At 52.8% G+C, this 24,494-nt stretch overlaps 1 protein-coding gene across 2 annotated transcripts in view; it reads left to right on the top strand.

Moving 5' to 3' along the window:
• Nucleotides 1-2,546: 2,546 nt before the first annotated feature.
• Nucleotides 2,547-24,494, top strand: part of CERS4 (ceramide synthase 4) — a 31,310-nt gene continuing 9,362 nt past the window's right edge. The window contains exon 1 of one of the 2 annotated variants that reach the window (XR_003428374.1): nt 2,547-2,680. The gene's annotated coding sequence lies outside the window, so the exon portion shown is untranslated. The remainder of the gene's footprint in view (nt 2,681-24,494) is intronic. The other variant, XM_027085319.1, reaches the window with a different exon arrangement.

Here is a 24,494-nt window from a genome sequence, read left to right as displayed (position 1 = left end):
CTCTCTTATAAAGACCCTTGTGATGACATTGGATCATTCCCCCCCCCCCCATCTCCAGATCCTTTAACTTAATCACGCATGCAAAGTGCCTTTTGCCTTGTAAGGTCACATATTCACAGGTTCCAGGGGTTAGGATGTGTGGGCATCATTATTCCACCTAGCACAGGGCCCATCGTCCAAGGTCCAGGGTCCAGCCTCCAGTCCTGGCCATGATGGCCCCGGGGTCTGGAAAAGGCCAACGTGCTTGGGACCAGCCATCTGACTAGGGGGTGCAGAAGGGACAAAGAAGCCCTCAGCTTATTACCTGGATCAGGGCTTATCAGCCTCCCCAGTCCTACTTTCCTGTCCCACACTCAAGCACAGAGGGTATGAAGGTGTGGAGGGGAGGAGGATGCAAGGGGCTCCCCCCGCCTCCCTAGGGTCCCCCTTCCCACCACCCAGACACCCTACATTGGACTCACCAGCTTAGAAATGGCTCCATCTCCCCACTCCCCACAACCAGGCCCTGGCTCCTCTGATTCCCGCAAACCCTGGCGATTTTACCACTTAATCCCTCCAGAGTTCCTCCCTTCACTCCTGTCTGCAACTCCCAGACCACAACCCAGCCACTCCTGCTGCCGTCTCATTTTAAATCTGATTGTGCCTCTCCCCAGAGAACCCTGGAGGGCCTTTAGTGACTGGTCCTGCCCTACTGTCCTCTCATGACTCACCGTTGGACCCTAACTCAGCTAAATCCCCCACCCACTCATCTCTCAGGTTACAGATGTCATCTCCTCCTGGAAGCCTGCCCTGAACACTCCATGCACACAGATGGAGTGGGCTGGGGGGTGGGGCCAGAAGGGCATGGAGTAGCCCAGAAGCAGCCCATCTGCAGAAGGTTCGGCCTGCATCTCTTCCTGCCAGGCTGAGCCCTTCCTCCAGCCTCCCCACCTTTGCCCATGCAGTACCTCCCACCTGAAATCTCTCCCTGACCCCGGCCCACCCAAATCCCCTATTGAGGGCCTCCCCTCCACATCTCCAGGAATCTCCTGCTTCTCCTCTGGGGTCTGGACCACCCCATTCCACCATGTCTCTGGTGTCACTATTAATCCAAATGGCTGCCACGTTCTGAGCACCCCCAGGTGCAAGGCGCCGTATACCACAGTCCTAGTCACAACGCTGAGAAAAGAGGCTTTATCATCTGCCTTTTCCCTATGTGCAAAGGAGCTCTTGGAGGGCCAGGAAGAAAATAAAAGGGTGAATGTGGACAGAGGGGTTCTGAGGGCCAGGCTAACAGCTGAGCGAGAAGGACGCACACATTTGAAAAGAGAAGGAATAGCCCAGCAGAGGGAACAGCAAGTGCAAACACTGGGAAACTGGATCAAGACGGACAGCTTCAGCCACACTTGCAGCAGAGGTCTCTGCTGCCCTCCCCCTTTCTATGTGTGGGAATCAAATCTCAGAGATGTGAAGCAACTTGCCTAGCCAGAAAAAGCCCGGGCTTCCCCCACCTTGCCCTGGGTCTGCTTCAGGGAGAGACATTGTCCAAAGGTGAAGCCACTTGCCCAGACGACGTGGGGTTGGCCAGCGGCTCTGGAACCCCCTTCCCTTCAACTGGCGACAGCTGGACCACGAGTCCCTTAGGTGCTGCTCAGATGCTCACAGACCACCTCTGCCTGATGCGGGATTGTCCTGCGTTCATGGCTCACCCAGACTCCCCGCCCCTGTGCGCTGGAATCACCTTCTGTTCCCCCCGACCAGAGGGAGCCTGGGGCTTCGCCACCCCCCACTCCAGCCTATCTCCCAGCCTTATCGTCCCAGCTCTGCAGCCTGACCCCTGCCCCCCCACCGAACCGCACCCTTTGCCCAGCTGCCCTCCACGCCACCCAACTCCCAGGGTGGTTCCTTGGGTTCCCAACTCTGAGGTTGGACCCATGAACCACGAATTGGACCAGCTTGACCTGAAAGCTGGGACAGGTCCCCAGACTTGGGGCACCGGGGGTGGCCTCTGAGGCCTGGGGCGGAGTCCGGGCCTCCGCCACAACGACCAGCGGTGCGCTCGGGCGGATCAGGGCGTCCGTGGTGTGTTGGCAGATGCGCGGTTGGATCAGAGCCGCGCCAGAAGAGGGGACCCGGGAGGGGGCTGGGGAGGACCTGCAGCGAACGGAAGAGAAACCGGGGCTGACTGAGCGCTCAGCGGATGGTGGTAGGTTCAAAGGCAAGAGATAAAGCACAGGAAAGAAACCTGCGGCTGGATTCCTCCAGAGAGCTCAGCGGATGGTGCCAGGTTCAAAGGCAAGAGATAAAGCACAGGCAAGAAACCTGCGGCTGGATTCCCCCAAGGCGCGCCTCGGTTGCGGGGGTGGGGGCGGGCGGGGCTGGAGGCGGGGCCCTGTAGCGCAGGCAGGGGGTCCAGGAAGCGGCCTAGTCGCACGGAAGGGGCCGAGCTCCGTTAGGACCCCGCGCCCCGCTGGGCTCAACCGGTCCCCGCCCCGGCCCCGCCCTCCAGGCCCCGCCCCCGATCCCGCCCCGCGCTCCCCTAAAGCCTGCTTCCCCGCCCCCGGCCGAGGCGGTGCCCGGAGCAGAGTCCGGCTGCGTCGTGCGGGCGATACGCGTCTCCTTCTCCTCTGCATCTGCGCCAGGCGCGCTCTCTCCCGCCCCGCCGCCGGCCCCTGGTGCTCCCGGCAGCCTGAGCCCCCAGGTAAGCGAACCCCCTGCGCCCCGAACGCGGACCGGAACGCCACTCTCGCGGAGAGCTCCGGCCCCGCCTCCAAGGCCATGGCGCCCGCGGCGGCCCCCAGACGCATGCAGTCCCCCATCAACTCGCCCGGGACGCCTCTCGGGGCTTCCCATCTGGTCCCAGGCCCGGGCCGCCTCCCCGATAGAGCCCAGCTCCCCCGAGGGCCCGGGCGCCGCGAGCGCCCGAGGACGGGGCTGCGTAACGGGCGGGCCGGAGTGGGGACGAGCCTAGCACGGTGACGCGGGGGAATCCGGATGTGTGAACGCGAGGACCGCGACGGCGGGTGTCGGTCCGTCACCAGAGAATCCATACCTAAGGGGTGCCACCGACGTGCCAGGTCTGGGGATGCAGCCGGGGCCGTGGCCTCGGAGCCCGCAGCGCGGCCGCGTAGACGGCTGGGACCCGCGGAAACAGACACAGATCATTCCAGCCATGCTAAGTGCGGGGAAGACAACACATCTGGGAGATGGGTTAGGGTCAGGGAGGCATTCTCGGAGAAGGTGTCATCCGGGCCTGAGGGGACCAGCCAGCGAGGGGTTTTTAGGCCCAGAAAACAGCAAAAGATTCTGAGGCAGGGCCCAGACTGGTGTGCTTGCTGAGCGGAAAAGAGGCCAGCGTGGCTGAAGTGCAGTTTGCTGGGGATCCGAGGTGAGAGGAGGTTGGCCCCCGGGGCCACGAAGATAAGAGGCGGATGTGGATTCCGTTCTCAAGTCTGTGGTGACCACGTAGGCTTAGAACAAAGTGAGTGACCGGATCCACTTGTGTCTTAAGAAGACCCAGCAGCTGCTGTGGCCAAAAGAGACCGGAGGAAACCCTGGAGGAGGCTGCTGGTTTGGACCCGACAGGAAGGGGGGGATGGAAAGTGGGTGAATTTGGGTTCTTTTTGTCAGAAGAACACTGCCTGTATTCCCTGCCTGCTCAGAAGTGGGGCAGGAAGGAAAGTGCATGGAAGAGATTTCTGGCACTGGCAGCTGGGAGTGTGGAAGGATAGGAAAACTGAGGGAGAAACACATCTGAGGGTGTGAAGCTGTTGTGACTGGGTCCGATTTCCAAAACCTGTGAGATACCACCTGAGGGGGAAGGTGCCTGAGGACCTGACTCTGAACCCAGGCCAAGTCCAACGTGACTGAGTGCAAGGGGGCAACCTGGATCTGTTGTATGGGGCCACCTGAAATAGAAATTCTGGAGGGTAGGGTTGTCTTTGAAGCCCCCCGACCCCACCCCAAGTCCCTAGCCTCAATTCAGCCCCCTTCCAGAAGGAGCTGCTGTGAATAAACTTGACAGTGGTGGGAGTGCCCAGAGCCTCACTCAGCGCAGCTGGGTCCCTGTAGGCCCAGCCAGGCTGCAGGGAGGAGGCAGTTGGGACCTTCCTTGCCTGCCCTCCCAGCTCACCTACTCCCAGCTGGGAGCCTTGGTCATTGAATTGGCCTTGGGGCCCCAGAGAAAGTTTTCTGGACTTCAGTTTTCCCATCTATAAAATGGGTCAATAGTACCTGTATCTGGGAGTGTTGTTCTGATCAATGGAAGTCTCGGCTTTGAAATAGGAAAGGACTTGGCCAATCCCAGGGCCGGCCTTACGCCTCGGGGGATGGAGGAGGGCTGCAGCACTGGTGGGAGTTCTGGGCCCGGTGAGCCTCCATTTCCTGCTCTGAGAAATGGGAGGAAGGCATAAGGGCGTCCACCTCCAGAACCCACAGTCTGCAGACTGAGTGAGTTAGGCGTGTAAAGTGTTCAGTTGGCCGAGCGCCTGGTGTGACGTGGTCACTGGGCACAGGAGCCGCTGGGATGAGTGTAGCTGGCCGTGGGGAGCTGGCTAGGGCTCACTCCTCCCACCACCCCTGGGATGCCCACAGCAAAGCAGGCACCAGGCGGCACGCTCCTCTCTTATCTGGGTACCACAGGGTTTCCCCTTTCCGGCTGTCTGGAAGCTGCCTCTGACCTTGTCCTGCCGGTTTGAATGTAGTGCTCTCAGGCTAGTGACTTCACCTCCTGGTTCAATTTCTTTACCTATAACATGGGAATAATAGCAGTCATCACCTGAGAGGTGTCCGGCTGGTAATAAGCACCTGTGAAAGCAGAGGGGATGCCCGGGTGGAAGCAAGGGGAGCCCCGAGAAGTGACCTGATTCAGCCTCTGGAAGGGTGGGGGAAGCCTTCTTGTAGGAGGTGACCATCTGCCAGGTTACTAAGGATTTTTAAGAGTTCATGGGCAGAGAGACCAGCGAACAAAGATGTGGAGGGGAAGCACCACAGCATGCATGGGAGGAGCTGCAGGCAGGAGCCAGGAACTCGGCATGGGAGTGACTGCACTGGTCCAGACCCTGACGAGGCTGGACCAGGTGGAGGTGTGGATGAGAGAAGTGGGTGCATCCTGGATAGACTTGAAGTTGAGGATGGGGTGGGGATGGAATAGCCACTGATGGCTAAGCAGGTTCAGGCGCAAGTCAGCAGTCTATTTCCCAGCATCTGGAAATTGTGATGCCGCTAGACACCCAGGTGGAGACCAGGTTGCGGGGGGCGGGGGGGCTAGAGCTTGGGAGACATCCCCGCCCTGGTGGGATGGATTGGAGAGAGGGTGGAAGGAAAGAAACCAGGAGTGGGTGGCAAACCAGAAGCCAAGGGAGCAAGGGCTTCAAAGTGGAAGATGAGATCAGTCTCTGAATCCCCTGCTTGAATAATTTCTCCCCATGGCAGGGGTCTTACTCCCTTATTTGGTTGCCGTTCCTTCCCCAATGCCCAAGCCATTCAGACTGGGCTTCTTTTTGCTATCCGTGAATCGGCCCCTCAGACCCAGCCTGGCTCTGACCAGATTGACACAGAGGAGGCCTTTCTCCTCCATCAATCTGGCCTTTGTACCTTTGTTAATATGATCCTGTCGCACCAGTTCTCCACACTGAACCAGCAGGATCTCACCTCTCTCCCCGCTTCCTCCTAGGCTCCCCAAACCATATTTTGCTTCAGGGCCCCATGACTGTATCCAAGGAGGGGTCAGGCCCCTGCCAGCGACCCCCTGAGGATCCCCCCCACTACCCTGTGCTTGGCCCCAGCTCCCTCCCACCCTGTCATTGATTCATTCAGCACGTACTTCTGAAGCACCTGTGCTGGGAGGCACTGGGAACTAGCAGTGAACAAAATGAAGCTTCCCTGCCGCCCCCCCCCCACCCACACCTCATGGATGGAGCTGACGTTCTGGGAGGGGGGCAGCCGGGAGAGGGAAGAAACCTGAAGGATGAGAAGGAGCCAGCCAGGTGGACATCTGGAGGAAGAGCATTTCAGGCAGAGGGACTATCATGTGCAAAGGTCCTGAGGCACGACCTGGCCTGGTATGTTGGAGGTATAGCTGAGAGGCCACTGTGGCTGGAGCAGAGTGAGCCATGGGGAGAGTGAGGAGAGGGGCAGATGAAGAGACTGAGGGTCCTCAGGGCCCCTCAATCCAACAGTTGCAGACCCTGGTTGGGCCCTTGCTTGAGGGATGCAAGGTTGTTGGGCCCCACTGCTGTGCGGTTTGCAGGGGTGTTGCTTTGGTGTGTTGTCCCCTGTGTGGAGTGGTCAGTGCACCCTGAAGGCGGAGGAGGCTGGCAGGAGGAAGGAAGAGGAGGCCAGCCCTTTCCTGGTGGGCAAAGCTTCTCCCCTTCCTCCTGCACGTGGCGGGGGGCTCAGGTGACCTGGGAGAATCCCTGGAGGGGCTGGAGGGAATGGAAGGAAGTAGCCAGGGAGAGGGTGCTGATGGAGACAGAGAAGGGGGCCAGGGAGGCGGAGGAGGTGCAGAGCCCAGAGCTGGGTGTTGGGGCAGGATGTTCTCAGGGAGGTGACCGGAGATGGTAGGCAGGGGCCTGGCTGGGCCTTGAAGATGAGCAGCAGAAACCAGAGCAGGTGTGTTTTGAGGATGGCCCCCTCCACCAGCCTGCTGTCACTCCCCTTCCAGGTGTAGGAGAAAAGACTCAGCATCCCTCCTCATCCCACCCCCCACCCCCATGGACAAGGACCTGGTCACCTGGGCCTGCTCACCCTTCCCACCCACCCCCCCTCATCCAGGTATGCACCAAACCCCTCCAGTTTCAAAGGCTTTACAGAGGGAATTCGGACACTTGGGTGCCGGCACATAGGTCAGTGGTTCTGTGGAGCCCAGACACTGTGGCCTGGACCGTTCCCCGACCCCCTCCAAATTGGGGATGGGTGCACCTAAGGGCACCTCCCTTTTGGCCCTGGCTCAGCATTTTTTTTTTTTTTTTTTTTTAGGCTGCGCTGCCCACAGCATGCGGGATCTTAGTTCCCCAACCAGGGATCAAACCCGTGCCCCCTGCTTTGGGAGCGCCGAGTCTTAACCACTGGACTCGCCAGGGAAGTCCTCTTGGCTCAGCTTTGACCGTGATCCTGGCAGGAGTGATGGGGCCACAGCTGGATCAAGGCTAACCTATCGGGAGATGGCAGGGGACAAGGGCAGTGACAGGAGGGGAGAGCAAGCAGGACGAGCTCTGGAAACGTCAGCCTCTGGGTGTCATTTCTCCATCTGAGCTGTTGGCTAGGGCAGGTCTAAATATAAGGTTGTCACCTCCCTGCCCTCACCTCTCTTCACTCCCCGCTCTGTTCCAGCCCCAGGGGCCTCGTCTTCTATGCCTTGAATCAACCAGTCTTGGTCCTGCCTCAGGGCCTTTGCACAGGCTGTTCCCGCTTCTTAGAATGCTCTGTCCCCACGGCCTCCTCCCTCATCTCTCTTTTTTTTTAAAAAATAAATAAATTTATTTATTTATTTTTGGTTGCTTGGGTCTTTGTTGCTGCGCGCAGGCTTTCTCTAGTTGCGGCGAGCAGGGGCTACTCTTTGTTGCCGTGCGTGGGCTTCTTCTTGCGGTGGCTTCTCTTGTTGTGGAGCACGGGCTCTAAGCGCACGGGCTTCAGTAGCTGTGGCACACGGGCTCAGTAGTTGTGGCTCGCGGGCTTAGTTGCTCCGTGGCATGTGGGATCTTCCCGGACCAGGGCTCGAACCCATGTCCACTGCATGGGCAGGCAGATTCTTAACCACTGCACCACCAGGCAAGTCCCTGGGCCACAGATTTTAAGGCAGTTCTTGGAGGAGGTATCAGGCTGTCCTCAGGTGTCTGCTTCCTCTAACGTTGTTCTTCTCACTGGCAAAGTAGTGACTCTGAATTCTGAAATGGTCGCCTTTTTTATACAACCAAATTCACGTGACTCTATAGACATGTTGCAGTTTATGGAATAGGATGCATTTATTTGACCTCAGAGCCTGTATGAAGAGCCCAGGGAGCAAACCTGAGTTGTGGGTCCTGCTTTCGGTGAAGTTGACTCTGAGGGTTAAGGATTTTCAGGATCTTTTCCAGGGGTACAGCATGAAAGTCCCGGTGCTTGAGTTGAAAGAATTAGGCAGATGCTTGCGGTGACTTCTGCTAGCCAAATAGGCTGCAGGTGCTTGCCTGTTTCAACCTATGACAGCATTCAGCCAGGACTCTGAGATGAACCAACTGAAATTTTGGAATTCGCTGAAAAGTCATGACTTCGGACCTTGGGAAGTCTAAAAAGGACACGAGACGGCTTCCCTGGTGGCACAGTGGTGGCCAGTGCAGGGGACATGGGTTCGAGCCCTGGTCCGGGAAGATCCCACATGCCGCGGAGCAACTAAGCCCGTGCGCCACAACTACTGAGCCTGCGCTCTAGAGCCCACGAGCCACAACTACAGAGCCTGCGAGCCACAACTACTGAAGCCCACGTGCCTAGAGCCCGTGCTCCACAACAAAGAGCAGCCCCCGCTCGCTGCAGCTAGAGAAAGCCCGCGAGCAGCAACGAAGACCCAACGCAGCCAAAAGCAAATAAATAAAATAAATAAATGTATAAAAAAAAATAAAAAGGACATGAGGCATTTGCATACAAGGCTTGCTCATACATTACCTAGAGATGGGCCACAGAATATTTAGAAACCATCACTGCAGCCATGGCTTTCATTCAGAGTAGTTCTTTACAGAGAAACAGAGGCTAGCTGTCTCTCTCTGATTACTGAAATATTCTCTGATCACTCCCCTTTGTAAATGTTACCAGCATTTGTTTGTATTTTGCCTAGACATTCTCCATCGCCTTACCCATGCTGATTTAACTTGGCTGCCCTGAGGAGGTAATTTTTGAGCTCGAGGCCTGAGTTGGAGCTGGTGGTGGACACCCACAGGAAGTGGAATTTGTTGATTGCCTCCCCTCCAGATCCCTCTCTCCACTGGGGAGACAGACACATCCCTGGGCAGTTACAATGCAGAATAACCTGGGCCAAACAGAGGGACCACAGGCTCTCTGACCCAGCCTGGCAGTCCTGGAAGACTTCCTGGAAGCAGTGACAGGCAAGCTGCTTACTTGAAAGGTTAGGGGAAGGTGAATAGTGATCCAGGTGGAGGAAACAGCCTAGACAAAAGCTATTGCATTGGCAGTTCCCTGCCGGTCCGGTGGTTGGGACTCCACACTTTCACTCCCGAGGGCCTGGGTTCGATCCCTGGTCGGGGAACGTCGATCCTGCAAGCTGAGCAGCATGGCCAAAAAAAAAAAAAAGGAAAAATTAGGCATCTGGGTACTGCATTACAGCGATGTTTCTGAGATGTGAACAGACCCTGGGAATCAGGCCATGGACACTAGGCTGAGAACCAGGGAGTCTGGTAGCTGCAGGAGGTCAGCAGGGTAGAGGGGGCGTGGGCAGGGCCAGATCACAAAGACCTTGGTGATGAGTGCCAGGCGCAGACGGAGGGGTGCCCCCCATGTGGGCCCCCTCTCCAGGGCTGGGGAGGGACAGGCCTGTAGAGTGAGCCTCTGTGGGGTTGCTGAGAGAGTGATGGATGGGAAAGAGGAAGTGCTTAGTCTCCAGTTACACAAACACCCCTGGTTCTTTTTTTTTTTTTTAACACCCCTGGTTCTTAAAGGGCCCACGGACAGACTCCCCCTGGGAACCTTTCCCTGCGCCACCCCTGATGAGCCATCTCACACGTGCCCTGCTTGGCTCCCCACCCTACCTAGGTGGGCAGGCAGGCACTGGGGTGATAAATCCTTCAGTGAAGGCGCTGCTAGCCTGAGGCCACCCGCCAGGAGCAGATCCTCCCAGGCTGGCTTACTCTGAAGTTCACGGTTAGCCTCTGTCCTCTGGGACCCTGACAGGTCTGCAGGCCCCTGTTCAGCTGTATGTCAAGTCAGGGGGTACTGGGGCTCCCAGCTCTTGAGGCCACGCCCTCTCCCCATCCATCCTCACCACTCTTCCTTCTAAAATGATGCCTTCTCCGAGTCCCCCATGCAGAATTTGCCCAAAAAGATCTTCTGGTCCTGTCCCACCCCTGGGCTGTGTGTCCCCAAATTCCTGCCCAAGCCAGTAGTTCCCAGATCAGGCTGCCCACCCCAACATGCTCTAGCCCCACCCCCTGAAGACACCCCTACCCAGCCGTGCTTCCCAGCCCCCATCACCTCTCAGACGCCAGCCACTGGTGACCTCTTGGGGCAGAACTTCGCTAATCTGAAATCCCAAGGACAGCCCACGTGCCGGGGTTGTTCACAGGAGAATCACCCCCTTCTGTGGACATCGAGGCCCAAGGCTCCCATTGCTGCCCCTGTGTCTTTAAGGCTCAGGTGACAGGCACTTGTCAACTTTCCCTTGAACAAGGAGGGCTCAGACCTGGGCTGGCAGGCTCACCAGAGTTCAGTACCAGCCAGGACCGAATGTCATCTTCTTTTCCTCGTGTTTGTTTTATGGCCACTGTCTGCACGTGATGCTGAGAAGCTGGCTTTCTCTTTCTCTTTTTTTTTTTTTTCCGTTATAGTTTATTGCAAGATATTGAATATAGTTTCCTGTGCTATACAGTAGGTCTTTGTTGTTTATCTACATATAGTAGTTTGTATCTGCTCAGTTCAAACTCCTGATTTATACCTCCCCCCACCCCTTCCCCCTTTGGTAACTAAATTTGTTTTCTATGCGTGTGTCTGTTTCTGTTTTGTAAATAAGTTTCATCTGTATCATTTTTGTTAGATTCCACACATAAGTGATATCATAAAATATTTGTCTTTGTCTGACTTCACTTAGTGTGATAATCTAAGGGCCATCCACGTTGCTGCAAATGGCAGTGTTTCATTCTTTTTTATGGCTGAGTAATATTCCATTGTATATATGTACGGCATCTTCTTTATCCATTCATCTGTCGATGGACACTTAGGTTGCTTCCATGTCTTGGCTATTGTGAATAGTGCTGCTATGAACATAGGGGTGCATGTATCTTTTTGAATTAGAGTTTTGTCCAGATATATGCCCAGGAGTGGGATTGCTGGATCAAAACTAATCTACTTTTAGTTTTTTGAGGAACCTCCCTACCTGGTCTCCATAGTGGCTGCACCAATGCCCACCGACAGTGTAGGAGGGTTCCCTTTTCTCCGCGCCCTCTCCAATGCTGGCTTTCTCTTTCGGGGAAGGAGATGTGGATGGAGGGAGGCAGCCTGGGCAAAACCCGGAGGCAGAGAGACCAGGGCAGAGGTGGCCACAATGATTGAGATGAGAGACGGGGCCTCGTCAGCGGGAATCGAGCAGAGAAGGGGGGACTCGCTTGATTGTTATGGGGGAGATGGATGCAATTGTGGGACCTGGTGAGTAGCTGAGTGTCCAGGGTGATGGGGGGTGGTGAGGAGGGATTGGGATGACTCCCAGATTCCTGTCCCCAAAGACTGGGTGCATGGTGGGATCTTAGCCAAGAAGCGTGCTCAGGGTGGAGGATAACTTGAGTGTGATACGTCTGGGCGAAGCGTAGCCAGGCGGTGTTGGGTTAGCCGGTTTGGCATCAGGGGAGAAAGCTGGCAGCTGCAGGAATCTGGAAAACCAAAGCACAGGCACACCAATTGTGGCTTCCGGGTGGGTGAGATTTCCCAGGGAGAAAAGCTGGTATGAGAGGGTACAGGACTGGCATCATTTAGGGCCAAAGGAGAAGAAAAACATCTTGCGTTAGGTTAGGCAGGCTGCCACGGTTGTTAGGAGAGCCAGACAGGGGGGCAGATATACTACTAGGAGGTCAGGAATCCACGGACAGAGAGTTGACCACTGGGATTGGCCTGGGCCAGGGGGCGGTCACCGGCGACCCAGGCAAAGTCCAAAGTAGCGAAGCAGAGATGGGGAGAATCACAGGCATAAAGGCAGCAGGTCCCGTTTTCCAAGAATGCGTAGGCTGCCGCTGCTGGGCTGAGGTTCCGTGGGCCCGTGTTCATCTAGAACGCTGGCTGGTATTGAGCTTAGTCCACATGCAGCCTGGCCGTTTACCAACCGTGTGACCCTGGGATGATAAGTCAGTCCATCCGTGCCATGGGGACAGTAGCCGCATCTCCCCTGGAGCGCAGGGAGGTGGGCGCTTGGGGCAGTTGGCGCGGGGCCTTCCTGGAGCTAGCGTCTTTGGCAACACCTGGGGTGGTACCAACAGCGGTGTGTTGAGCAGTCGCTGCTATGGGTGTGAACAAGGCCTGCTGTCCCAGGAAGCAGTTTGGCTTTTGCTCCTGCTTCATTCTACCTGAAACCGCCTCCATGAATGCTGTCATCTGGGGGCAGCAGAGGGGCCCGGCAGCCAGCTGGTGGGAGAAGTAGGGCAGGTGTTAGACCAGTTTGGGCAGAGGTGGGATGCCGTCAGAGTGCAACCTGGAGCCCACAGTTCCCTCCACCCTGGAAGGTGGGTAGCAGCAGCATCTTGGGGGCTGACCTTGACTGGGAATTAGTTTCATAAATGGTGAGCCGGGAATGGGGGGCTGCTTGCCAGCCGGAAGTGCCCCCTCTGAGCCCCTTTTTCTTCTCTCTTCTGTTTGGTATTTTCTTTTCTCTCTCTCCAAACTAGTTAGCTCTGTCTTCTACAATCTCCAATCAACTATCAACCCCACAGTGGGAAAAAATGTTTTTTCCTTTTTCTCTGGATGAATAATGCTTCCTTCTTCTTTTTCCCCTTGCACCATGTATATTGCATTTTATTTATATATTTTTTAAGGTATAGTTGATGTACAACATTGTATATTTAAGAAACCTGAAATTGCATAGTGATTCACAACTTTTAAAGGTTATACTCCATTTATTCTTATTATAAAATATTGGCTATGTTCCCTGTGTTGTACAATATATCCTTGTAGCTTATTTATTTTATATATAGTAGTTTGTACCTATCAATCCCCTACCCCTCTCTTGCCCCTCCCCGCTTCCCTCTCCCCACTGGTAACCACTAGTTTGTTCTCTGTATCTGTGAGTCTGTTTCTTCTGTGTTATATTCACTAGCTTATTTTGTTTTTTAGGTTTCACATATAAGTGATAACATAGAGCATTTGTTTTTGTGTGACTTACTTCACTAAGCATAATACCCTCCAAGTCCATCCATGTTGTTGCAAATGGCAAAATTTCATTCTTTTTTATGGCTGAGTCCACGGTGAATTTTTTACTTCAAGTATTGTATTTTTCAGTTTTAGAATCCCCATTTGGTGCATTTTTATAATTTCTGCGTTTTATGTTTTTTTTTTTTTTTGTGGTTTCCGGGCCTCTCTCTGTTGTGTCCTCTCCCCTTCGGGAGCACAGGCTCCGGACGCGCAGGCTCAGAGGCCATGGCTCACGGGCCCAGCCGCTCCGCGGCATGTGGGATCTTCCCGGACCGGGGCACGAACCCGCGTCCCCTGCATCGGCAGGCGGACTCTCAACCACTGCACCACCAGGGAAGCCCCCTTGAGTATATTTATAATAGCTGCTTCAAAGTCCTTATCTGCTCATTCCAACATCTGGGTCACCTCAAGGTCAGTCCCCATTCATCTCCTTCTTTCTTGAGTATGGGTCATGTTTTCCTGTTTCTTCACATGTCAGGTAATTTTGGATTGGATTGTATGCTGGACATTGTGAAAGATAAATTGTAGACACTCTGGATTCTGTTGTGCTCCTCTGAGGAACATTGATTCTTTTTTTTTCATAGGCAGTTAAACTGTCTGGACTCAAGTTGCAAAGTCTGTTTTCCTGTAGTGAGAGGCAGGTGTTACCTTACTTTTAGCTTTAGCCGGGCTGGTGGGAGTCTGCCTTGCACATGGTTTAAGGGTTAGCAAGAGACTTGCACAGCATTTTTGGACAGAATTTGGACTCTTTTTTTTTTTTCTTTTTTTGGCTTTTTCCTTTCCTGCATGTTCTACTCCATTGTTGAACTGTTGTGGTCTCTTTGGGCTCTGTCGTCTCATTTTTCAATCTAGTTTCTATTTCCGGTAAATAACAGTGAAAAATGGGAAACTCGTCCCGTGCTGTTCCCTTATGCCAGGTATAGACTCCCCTCCAACTTCTACCTATCTTTGGTCACTCTCTAGAGCAGTACTGCCCAGTAGAATTTTCTGCAATGATGGAAATGTTCCATATCGACACCAATATGCGCCCAATGTGGTAGCCACAAGCCACACGTGACTATTGAGTGTAGAAATGTTGCTGATACAACTGAAGAACAGAATTTTAAATCGTATTTAATTTTAATTAATTGAACTTTAAATGGCCACATGTGGCTAATGGATACCATATGGCAGCACCAGAGCTTTCAGGTAGTTTTTTAGTATGTAGTCCGGAGTTTATCATTGTTATCTCTGAGAGGGCGGTTCTGATGCAGCTAACTCCGCTATTACCAAAGACAGAACTCTTTTGGTGGTTTTCCATTTACATGAGTTACATATGAGGCCATTAGTGTCTGTCTGCATTTTGCTTTCATTTTTTTCCACTCAGTGATCCTCCCAAGTCCGTGAACATAGAGCTTTTCCTCCTCCCCTCGTCCCAATTTGATATTTTCTTAATTGAAAAAAATTTTTAATTGTGGTAAAACACATATAACAAAAAGTTTATCATCTGGACCATTTTTAAGTGCACAGTTCAGTATTGTTAAGTATATTCACATTGTGGTGTAACCAATCTCCACGACTTTTTCATATTCCCCAAACAGAAACTCTCTCCCCATTAAACACTTAACTCCTCACCCCCTCCCCCAGCCTCTGGCACCCATCATTCTACTTCCTGTCTCTATAAATTTGACTCCTCTAGGGACCTCCTATAAGTGGAATCAGACAGTATCTTTTTGAGACTGGTTTATTTCACTGAGCATCATGTCCTCCAGATTTATCTGTATTGTATCTTCTCCTTTTTTTTTTTTTTGCGGTATGCGGGCCTCTCACTGTCGTGGCCTCTCCCGTTGCAGAGCACAGGCTCCGGACGCGCAGGCTCAGCGGCCATGGCTCACGGGCCCAGCCGCTCCGCGGCATGTGGGATCTTCCCGGACCGGGGCACGAACCCATGTCCCCTGCATCGGCAGGCGGACTCTCAACCACTGCGCCACCAGGGAAGCCCTATCTTCTCCTTCTTTTAAACACTTATGTAATATTTCATAGTATGGAATCCTGAGGTTTCTGCTCCCCAGCATTGGACATCCAGGTTGCTTCCAGCTCTCACTGGAAGGGAGAGGGGGAGGAACTCCAAAGGGACATAAGGAAATATGGGGGAGTGATGGATATATATGTTCATTATCTTGATTGAGGTGATGATTTCCACCAGTAGGTACATATGTCAAATGCATTGAATCACACACTTTAGACATGCATGGTTTTTGCGTGTCGTTCAATAAAGTCGTGTTGGTTTTGTTTTTGTTCTTTTTTTTTTTCAACTGTAATAGCCCAAGCTCCCCTTACACTCCCATCTGTATGCTTTATCCCTCCCAGTCCCGTGCAGGTAACCTATCAGATCCTGTTGCCTCACCCCCGCTTGCCTCTGGGGCTGGGCCTGCTCATTTCCCTCCTCAAACTTCCAGAGACCTACCCCCCTCTCCTCCCTCAGTCCTTCTTGAAACCTCCCTGACCAAACCCCCAACACACACGCACACTAGGTGATGCTGGGGACCCCAGAGATCTCTTCCTGGTCTGACCCTCCCTGTCTGGTAGTGGGAGAGACTCAGCTCTCTAAGCTCCGTGGGGCCAGCCAGGGCTGAACAGAAGCTTTGAAGAAAGACCTAGGGTGGGGTGGGGCAGGGCTAGGGAGGGAGCTCTGCTTCCTTAGGGTGGGAGGGGTAGAAAAGGCCTCTTAAGGAGGGAATTGAATCTGACCCAGGTCTTCACTGGCCCAGTGAAGGGGGTGTGGGCACTTCCGGAAAAAGGCACCACCTACGTAAAGGCCTGGACTGCTGGGAGATGCTCTTGGGAACCCTAGCACCTGGGTGTGGGGTAGTGCAGGAGTTATAGGAGGGAGGGAGCAGATTCCAGGAGGTCGGGGACCCCACTGTCAGCCCCCAGGCAGCTGCAAAGCAACCCTCGTGGCCCCACTGTTGGTTGCTTTACTGGGGGGCAGTAGGGGGCTGCATCACCAAGGGGTGGCGGTGTAGGCTGTGGTGAGGAGGGGTGGCCAGTGGGCTGCGGATTCTGGGGGACATGGCCTGGCTCACCCAGACCCCTTAGTCTGCCCGGGACAGGGTTGGGGGGTGGTATAGATGTTAAGAAAGCAAAGTTCAATCCTGTGTGAGCTTCTGGGGCCCTGAACAGGCTCTGGGACAGCTTAGGGGTGGTGGTGGTGTAGGACCTTGTTCCCTGGGAAACCTTGATCGGCAGAGACAGGCCTGTGAGCCCTGAGCTCACAGGTGGGCAGAGCAACTCCCTCCCCACCCTGGAGAGCTTCTAGCTCCGACTCACTCCCTTGTTGGCTGCGTGACCTGCGTCCAGCTGTTCCTTGCTTTGAGCCTCTGGCTTCCCGGTTCTGAAACGAGGAGGCAGTGGACCTACACCATGGGGATCAAGCTAACCTTGCCCAATAAAGCAGGTGGTTTCTTTTCCTAGAAGGTTTGACCACCTGAGCCAGAGTCCTCCCATCCACCCACCTGGCCATGTGTCTGTTCTACCTGCTTTTTCATCCACTTAGCAAACGTTTAGTTGGTACTTACCATCGTCCTGGGCCCTGAGGATACAGCAGTGACTAAACAACATTCTTGCCTTCGTGAGGCTTATGTCTTGGGATGAGGCAGACAAACAAGTGAATAAGAAAACAGATCAAGTGGGGGGAGGGGGCTGAAGCAACGAAATAGGGTAAGAAGATGGTATAATATGGTGGCTTCTTTGGTAGTGATCTGAGAAGGCTTCCTGAGGAGGTAATACTGCACTGAGATGTGAATGATGAAACAGAGGTTGCGTGGGAGGACAGCACATGCAAAGGCCCTGAAGCAGGAATGAGCTTGATGAATTGGAATCCCACCAAGCAGCCATTACAGTAAATTGAGCTAGTGTGGGGGAGGTGGGGGTGGGGTGGGGATACTAACAGGGCCAGAGTGTGGAGGGCAGGAGTGTGTCTAAATATGAGGGGCTGAGTCGAGGCAGAGCCCTGGACTTGGGGCCCTCCTTAGGGTCCTTGAAGGTGGTTTCTCCTGGACTGGCTGCATCTCTGGTCATTAGCACCCCGCAGGGACCCTGCTCAGAGAGGCCAGAGCGGAGGAGCCAGGGCCCAGTGCAGGGGCGGCTGTGGTTATCTACAAATAACCCCCACTTAGTCCATCATGTGTTCCCTGCCTGGGCCTCCAGCCGAAGGAGTCAGGTGACCCCGGGCAGCAGGCGAGGCTGCAGGGGCCGGGTGAGTGTGTATGTGTGTGTCTGTTCTTCCCTGGGCAACCCAGACATCTGGCGTATGAATTGATTTCCTTCTTTCACAACCCCGGGCAAGTCCTACACTTCCAGCTAGATTTAAAATAAAACCAACCTTTGTGCACAGCTCTGCTGTGCTGGGCAGTGCTGGGGCCTTTGGGGGTCCAGGGGAGCGACAGGGATCCTGTGCTCATTGCCCCCTCCACGTGTCAGCACAAAGCCCTGCTCTCTCTCTCTCGCGCTCTCTCTCTCTCTCTCTCTCTCTCTTCCCCAATCTGGGGATATTTTTAGCCACTAAGAAGGATTATCAGAGTCTGGCTCCCAGGTGGCAGGGGCAGGGCTGGGAGTGGGACCAAAGTGCCTTTAAGAAGCAGCGGGGCTGGGAGACCCGGCTGGGGAGAGGGGGCAGGGTGCGGTGAGGAGGACGAAGTCTCAGGCTGGTTAGGCTAGACCGGCCACCCATTTGGCAATTCTCCAAGTGACTCCTCAGCAGCCCTGGGTGAGCCAGCGCGGGCTCATTCATTCGCTACAGCTTTAAGGAAAGGCTGCAGAGGCCGGGGTGGGCGTTGGGGGAGGGGCGGTGGGGTGTGTGTCCAGGAAGAACCCCTGGGAACCTGCGCAGACCAGCACCCTCCTTTCCAGACTGCTCCCCATGGCCCCCTCCTCTCTACTGCTCATAGTAACTGTGTTATACTTAGTGCTCGCTCCACCCCAGGCATTATTCCCAATCCCTTCCGTGTGGAGGCAGGGGGCATTGTTATTCCCATTTTACAGATGAGGGAACTGAAACACTGAGTGGCAAGGTCAATGACAAGGTCAATGATGGGTAAATTGCAGGAATCAAATCCACTGCAACAGCAGCATGGTGCATTTACAAACTGCTTAGCTTCCTGAGCCCCCACAACGGTGCAGTAAAGCAGAAGATCTGGCTGTACCCATTTTTCAGATGGGGCAGCTGAGGCCCAAGGAGGCAGAGTGTCACAGGGAATGAGCAGAGGAGCCGGGGTCCAAAAGAGGAAAAATGAAAGTTGAGGAGGAGTGCCTCCCTGACCCTCGTTTCTGCCCGCCTGTCGGGAGGAGGGCATCTGTCAGGGGCAGGAGTGGAAGAGAAGTTAGAACCTTGCTGGTCATGGATGCCTGGTTACAGCCGTACCTGAGCCCCTTCTGTGTGCCGGACACTGCCCATGTGTTCCACATGCAGGCTCACTGGCCTGCTCGACCACAATGCAAGGAAATGGGTGACTTCTCAAACCTCAGAGTCTCTTCTTTATCAAGAGGGTAAAGGGGGTGGGCAAACAGACAGACACAGGTTACAGAAAGGGTAGGAGGTCCAAGGCCAAGACCTCTGCAGTTAGGTTGTGTCAGTCTGAAGCCCCCTTGGAAGGCTCGCAGGTTTGGAAAGTGCATTTCTGTTTTGCCCTTCTGACTTGAGGACCAGAAAGGACGATGCCTGCTTCAGCTGAGGGGACTGGGGTTTGAGGCTGGTCATGCTTCCTTCCTTTTCCACCCTCCCCCCCACCAAAAAGACTGCCTGGCCAGCTTCCAATGTCACAGTGAATGAGGCAGAGCTGGCAGAGGGTGCTTTAACTGGATCTGAAGTAGGGGCAATCGGGAGGTGCCTCCAGGAGGAAGTGGCAACTGAATTGGGTTTTGAAGGATGCATAGGAGTTTGCCAGACAGACATGAGGGCTGAGACCTTGCCAGCTTTCCCCACCATTTTATGTCCTCAGCACCCAGCATGGGACAATAAATATTAGATGGGCATTCTAGGCAGAGGACAGTATTTGTAAAGGCTGGGGTGTGTGAAATCATACAGTGTGTGTGATTGTATCAGAGTGTGTCAAACAGTGAATAGTGGGCTTTTGAGGCTGGGGACATGGTCAGAGGCCTGGGATTACGAGATGCCATCGCTCTTGTGTGTTCTCACTTGTCCCCAAAGCTCATCATGACATGCTAGCACCATGGCTGTGGGACCCGATCTTGGGTGGGGGGAAGAACATGGGGCTGGGGGCTTGGACCCCTGGGTTCTGGCTCCAGCTCTAGCTGGCTGGGGGCCTTCCCAGGATGCCCAGCCCACTTATATCTGCACTGGGCATCTGCACTGCCCACTTATATCTCTAGCTGGCTGGGGGTCTTCAGATGGGTGGGAGGGCCCCTCAGGAGAAGGCTATAGATGCCCTGTGGTGGGTGTGGCTCCTGCTAGGAGGCTGTAGAGAGTGAGGCCAGGAATTATGGGCTGGGTGTGTGCAGTTATGCCCCAGTGGGTGCATGGGATCAAGCGAAATTTGCCTGTTAGTGAAGTTGGTTTCTTTTTTTTTTAAACCATTTTTTAAAAATTGAAATATAGTCAATTTACAATGTTGTGTTAGTTTCAGGTGTACAGCACAGTGATTCAGTTATGTGTGTGTTTGTGTGTGCGTGTGTGTGTGTATATATATATATATTTTTTTCAGATTCTTTTCCATTATAGGTTATTACAAGATACTGAGTATATAGTTCCCTGTGCTATACAGTAGGTCCTTGTTTATCATTTTATACATGGTAGTGTGTATGTGTTAATCCCAAACTCCTAATTTATCTCTTTTTAGAGAGATCAACCACCTGGGCAGAAGTTCCCCCATCCACCTGTCCAACTGTCTATTCTGTCCGGGCCTCCTGAGCCTTGTGGGTCTAAACTAGCCACTGTCACACGCCTGTCTTTTTTTTTTTTTTAACATTTTTTTAAACTATCTATTTGCATATGATATAATCTTCTTTTTTTTTTCTTTATTTTTTTTGGCTGTGTCAGATCTTAGTTGCGACACACGGGATCTTCGTTGAGGCACGCGGGATCTTTTCATTGCGGCCCAAGGGCTCTTGCGGCGTGCGCGCTTCTCTCTAGTTGTGGCGTGTGGGCTCCAGAGCGCGTGGGCTTTGTAGTTTGCGGCTCGTGGGCTCTCTCGTTGAGGCGCCCAAGCTCAGTAGTTGTGGCACACGGGCTTAGTTGCCCCGTGGCATGTGGGAATCTTAGTTCCCTGACCAGGGATCAAACCCGCATCCCCTGCATTGGAAGGCGGATTCTTTACCACTGGACCACCAGGGAAGTCCCCACACACCTGTCTTAAAGAAAAATGCACAACAGGAGCGCTGTGAGTTTACGTTTTGTTGGGTCTTTACTGGGGACTATAGCCCTGAAGAAGGCCACTCAGTAGCTCTAGGGAACTGCTCCAAAGAGGTAAGGGAGGAGCCCGGATATATACAAGGGTTTTTGCAACAAAGACCAGGTAGTCAGAACATCAGAAGATTACTGTTAATTAAAAGAAAACCAGATAGCTCAAGTTAAGGAATTCTGGGCTTTTCTCTGTATGGGAAGATGCAAGAATCTGGGCTTACTGAATTCATTTCCTTGATATGCACCTCAGCTGTCTGGGCCAGTAATCTGTGCTTTCTCATCCTGAGTCTCCTCGGGGTGCACTGTCGTGGGTGGGTGTAGCTAGATGGCAGGCATCCTGCTTCCATCCTGAGTTCCCTCAGGACTCACCGTGGGGGGAAGGGGGACAGCAGCTGTAATGTGGCTTGTTGGCTGCAACATCCTTTGCTTACTGATACAGCAGGCAATATTTTTTCATTGACACATCCCCCCCACTTGTCTTGTCCAACACCAAACCCACCTCCTGCCCCCAAATCCATTCACCATCCTGGTTCACCCAGTTCCTCAGACTCTTGAGAATGTTTCTTTTTCTGTATTTGACTGGTGATATTGTGATTTATAATGAGAAGTAGATATTTGGCCTTCCTCGGTTCCTGGCACAGAGCTTTTAAAACCCTGAGAATTTCCTAAGTGATAAGAGGAATAAAGGTGCCTTTTGTTATGTTAATGAGGCGACTATTGGAAAGCCCCCCACTCAGGTCACCTAAGGATGGGACTGGTTGCCAGGGGAACCAACCTCTTGATGAAGGGGTTGGAACTTTCATTCCCACCCCTGGACCTCCAGTGGCCAAGGATTTAATTACTGCGACTATGTAATGAAGCCACCATAAAAACCCTTAAGGATGGGGGTTCGGAAAGCTTCCAGGTTGATGAACGCGAGATTTGTGGAGACGTGCAGGGACTGGTGCATCTGGGGAGGGCGTGGGAGCTCCGCCCCCTTCCCCATACCTTGCCCTATGATTCTTTCCATCTGACTATTCCTGAGTTATATATCCTTATATAATAAATCGGTCATCTAGGAAGTAAACTGTTTGTGTCCTGTGAGCTGCTGTAGAAAATTAATCAAACCAAGGAGGGCTCGTGGGGACCTCCATCTATGGCCAGTTGGTCAGAAGCTTGGCGTCTGAAGTGGGATGGGTACAGCCTTGTGCGACTGAGCCCTCAACCGGTGTATCTCCAGGTAGATGGTGTCAGAGTTGAGTTGAATTGTAGGATACACAGCTGGTGTCAGAGGTGATGTGGGGAAAAAACCCACCTGTCGGAATTGAAATCAGAATCATCGACCTTTTTTTTTTTACGTATTTTATTGAAGTATAGTTGCTTTACAATGTTGTGTCAATTTCTGCTGTACAGCAAAGTGATCCAGTTATATATATATACACACACATTGTTTTTCATATTCTCTTCCATTATGGTTTATCACAGGACATTGAATATAGTTCCCTGTGCTATACAGTAGCACCTTGTTGTTTATCCATTCTATATGTAATAGTTTGTATCTGCTAACCCCAAACTCCCACTCCATCCCTTCCCCACCCCGCCTCCCCTTGGCAACCACAAGCCTGTTCTCTATGCCTGTGAGTCTGTTTCATAGATGAGTTCATTTGTGTCATATTTTAGCAGAATCATAGACTTTTTCAAGGCAAACATTTTTTTTTTTTGAGGGATAGGAGTTTATTAATTAATTAATTTATTTTTGCTGTGTTGGGTCTTCGTTTCTGTGCGAGGGCTTTCTCTAGTTGTGGCAAGCGGGGGCCACTCTTCATCGCCGTGCGCGGGTCCCTCACTGTCGCGGCCTCTCACGTTGCGGAGCACAAGCTCCAGACGCGCAGGCTCAGTAGTTGTGGCTCACGGGCCCAGTTGCTCCGCGGCATGTGGGATCCTCCCAGACCAGAGCTCGAACCCGTGTCCCCTGCATTGGCAGGCAGATTCTCAACCACTGCGCCACCAGGGAAGCCCCAAGGCAGACATTTTAATCTGCACAGAGAAAGGGCCCACAACATAGATGCACAACTCAGTGAATTTTCTCAATAATAATGCACCCTTAATGGTGTCCACATCCTAATCCTGGAACCTGGGGATACGCTACCTAACGTGGCAAAGGGAAAGTGAGGTTGCAGATGGAATTAAGGTTGCTAATCGGCTGACCTTGAGATGGGGAGAACGATCTTGGATTATCTCGGTGGGCCCCCATTCTGGCCTCCAAGGCCACTTCCTGTATGGCAACCAACCCACCCCCCACCCCATCCCCCCCGCCGCTTGCCATCTCACCTAAAATAAAAACACGGGCCATAGAACTCCCAGACTGCACGAAATGGAGTGTAAAATGGTACACCCGCCTCAGAGCACAGTTGCTTATGAAGGAAAACATGCAGAATGACCCAGCAATTCCACTCCTCCGGATGGACCCAGGAGACAGGAAAACTTCTGTTCACACAAGACTCGGATGTGAATGCTCTGAACAGCTTTGCTCGTAATTCCCCAACGCTGAATGCATCCCAAACACCCAGCAACAAGCAAGTGATAACCAATCGTGGTATATTCATTTGGTACCAAAGATCAGGGAATAAGAAAAAAAAGAAGCTCGGGACTTCCCTGGTGGTCCAGTGGTTAAGAATCCACCTTCCAATGCAGGGGTCACGGGTTCGATCCCTGGTCGGGGAACTAAGATCCCACATGCTGCAGGGCAACTAAACCCGCATGCCACAACTACTGAGCCCCAGCGTGTGCGCTCTAGAGCCCACACGCCACAACTAGAGAGAAGCCTGCATGCCGCAACTGAGACCTGGCGCAGCCAAATAAATAATTTTTTTTTTTTTTAAAAAAAGAAGGAAGCTACTGATCTTGGAACAATAGGGATGAATCTCGAAAATATTACACAAGTGAAAGAAGCTAGACACAAAGACGGGGTTTGTGATTCCATTTATATGAAGTTCTGGAACAGACAAAAGTAATCCCTGATGGAAAAAAAAACGGGAGCAGACGTTAGCTTTGGACAGTAGAGATGGAGGCTGACTGGGAAGGGGCCCAAGAGAGAACCTTGTGGAGGGATGGGAGTGTTTGTGGCCGGAGGTTGGTTTACACAGGTGCGTGTATTTGTCAAAACTCAGCAACTGTACAGTTAACATGAATGCATTTTGCTCTAGTAAATTTTACCTTGAAAAAAAAAACACATTCGTCAATATCGAGCTCTCATTAATGATCTGCACGCTGAAAATATTTAGGGGTGATGTGACTTGATGTCTGCTGCTTTTAAAATTTTTTTTCTTGAAATATTGTTGATGTACAATGTTGTGTTAGTTTCAGGTGTACAGCAAAGTGATTCAGTTATATATATACACACATATATATTTATTTTTTAGATTCTTTTCCATTATACGTTATTACAAGATATCGAGTATAGTTCCCTGTGCTATACAGTAGGTCCTTGTTGATTATCTATTTTGTATATAATAGTGTGTATATTTTAATCCTAAACTCCTTAATCCTTATTTATCCCTCCCCCCACCCCAGCTGCTTATTTTGAAATGCACCGAGAAATGCACTGGTGGGTGGATAGAGGGATGGATGGATACATGGGCAGATGTGTGATGAAGCAATAGACCAAAACGTGAATGGGAGAGTCTGGTGGTGGGTATATAGATGTTCACTGTAAATTCACCTTTTCTGTGGGTTTGAAATTTTTCATCATAAAATGTTGGAGGAGATCATCCAAATTCCACAGGTCCTGCATGACCTGCCGCGTCCCCTCCCCCCGCTCTCCCCTTGCTCACTCTGCTCCAGACACACAGGAATCCTCACTGGTCCTCCAACACTCCGTTTTACTCAGTCCTGCCTCAGGGCCTTTGTACCTGCTGCTCATTTCTCTGCAAAGCCCCTCCCAGCCCCCTTTGCAGCACCACTACCTTCTTCTGCACAAACCCAGGCCCTCCTCACCTCTAGGTCTCAGCTCAGAGGGTGTATGAGCTGAGACCTAGCTCAG

The sequence above is a fragment of the Aethalodelphis obliquidens genome, unplaced genomic scaffold, assembly GCF_003676395.1.
Source record: "Aethalodelphis obliquidens isolate GAN/ISIS:26980383/991018 unplaced genomic scaffold, ASM367639v1 scaffold53, whole genome shotgun sequence".
Taxonomy (NCBI): Eukaryota; Metazoa; Chordata; class Mammalia; order Artiodactyla; family Delphinidae; genus Aethalodelphis; species Aethalodelphis obliquidens.
Note: the sequence above shows the minus strand (reverse complement) of the source record. Positions and strands in the feature narration are given on the sequence as shown.